The sequence below is a fragment of the Mya arenaria genome, chromosome 9 (genome assembly GCF_026914265.1).
Source record: "Mya arenaria isolate MELC-2E11 chromosome 9, ASM2691426v1".
Classification (NCBI taxonomy): domain Eukaryota; kingdom Metazoa; phylum Mollusca; class Bivalvia; order Myida; family Myidae; genus Mya; species Mya arenaria.
In genome coordinates this window covers 13,860,659-13,862,785 of record NC_069130.1, presented here as the reverse complement: position 1 = coordinate 13,862,785, position 2,127 = coordinate 13,860,659, and positions in this window count along the sequence as shown.

Below are 2,127 nucleotides of genomic sequence, written 5' to 3'. Positions count from 1 at the left end.
TAGTTCAATTCCTTTTTAAACACCAAACCTTGATTGGGCATACCGATCACGCTGTGCCTGCTTTAGCATAATTACAATATATGTATATTGGTGTTGCAATGGAAATGATACATGTCTTTACATTGTGTTTTCGGTCGGGACAAATAGGTATCATAACTAGAAAATGCCTGTATGTATAACAAAGGCCGAGTGCAATTATGAAAACATTAAGGGTATCTAAACTTTTGCAATAGAGAAAACAAAAGTAATAAGTACATAGACAATCGCTGTGGCTTCGCGTCAAAACAAATCAAAGATTGTTGACAAAAACGTTGTCAAAGATGTACGTTCTCTCAACAACCGTCACATATTTATTGGGTGTTATATTAAATGGAAAATTTATGAAGACGTTGGAGCAATAGATGTTAAATATTTGTAAATAAAAAGGAACGTCGCAGAATAAGTCAATTATGAAATTTAGGTAACATTTATATAACTGTGCAATACTTCGGAACAAATCACAATGTCAAACATAAAATAAAAAAGTAATTATTTTGACGCACTTTTATAAATTATATAATGCAAAATGTGCATATAAAGAGAGTGGGAAGAACATATGCATAATTTGTTAATCTTAAGACGTATGTCAATATCGTTTATAAGTAATATTTATATGAAAAACTACAGAAACAAGATCCGTAGCCAAAAGTTTAAACATACCCTATTTAATGGCACAGGGTAAACGCCAAAGGCATAGAACACAAAAACAAAAGAATGGAATATGGAAAATGTTCACGTATAACAATATTGTGAATAATAATAGATATAAGAAGCTGTTTATCTTGTTATTTAGATACATTATGAAAATGCAGATGATAAGTGGTCACAACAGTGATTATACGGTTACGACTTAAACAATATCATTGATAAATAGGTTTCTTCTATTATTTGCCTGTACCAAAACTTTACATAAATTTACAATAGTTGTTTTGTTATTACTACTAACTTCTTGAGCAAATTTAAACATGCTGGGTTTTACATAAAAATACTTTTAAATAAAAATTGAACGTAGGTCATCGAAACAATTACATCTTATAACAAAATGAAATTCATCCTCAATTTCCTGTGTATGGCATAATAAACATAATCTTTCATTTCTTGGCAGTCTATTTTGTCCGAACCTACCAGTTTCAATACGTAACTTGTTCGCTGTTACACGTAATTGAGTAAGGTATTTTCTATTAGTTTTGTTATATAATAAATTAAGATATTCAGCCACGCCAAACGTACTGTGCAGATGCAAGTATAGAATATTAAGTTTCGCACTGTTTTCAATATCAGCACGCCACTTTTGTAGACAACTATCGATTAAACGTTGTTTAAAGACCGGGGCAAAGAGTTTGACATTATAATTCTCTGGATTAACCAAGACGTCTAAAAATCCATTCTCCTCATGTAAATATTACGTGTTTGTAAATGTATTTTAATAAGTTACTAGTAATTGATACCAAAATATACCTGCGAAAGGCTTTCACGCCTTTAGGAAGAGTTTGTACCAGGAGCACCGTATGTTTTTCACACGTCTTCGTTGGAAGAACTGAGATGATTGTACGTTTTGTAGTCAAAAAAATAAAACAAAATTGAATTTTGTTTTCATTTAAAACGATATCATTAAGCAAAGTGATTGCTTAAATGTGATTTGTTATTTGTTAACTCCATTAATTATTCATGGAAATAATTAGACTATGAAATGAAGGATTAAGTGCTTACAATGTTTCAGGTGTTTTCAAGACAGTGGCTCTCTATTGGTAGGCAGACAGTCGAATACTACTTGGTTGTCACAGATATCAATAATCAACTGTGCAATGAACACGGCATGTCTAGCTTTATAAGTTGTTGAGGAGCATGTAGAGAGGCAATGCTTTGAAACATAATTCGTACCATCGTTTTAGTTGTTTTGATTTCATCTAGTTAGTATAAATAGTGAATAACAGACTCGAGAAATGAAGCAATTTTTCCATTAACCGAACAGAACATATAAAATTCAATGTAAAGACATCGCTCTTTTATAAATATCAAATACAAAACCAGAGAAAAAAAACGATTGAAAAACATGCGCACTTTTGTTCGATATATTATTTATTCACA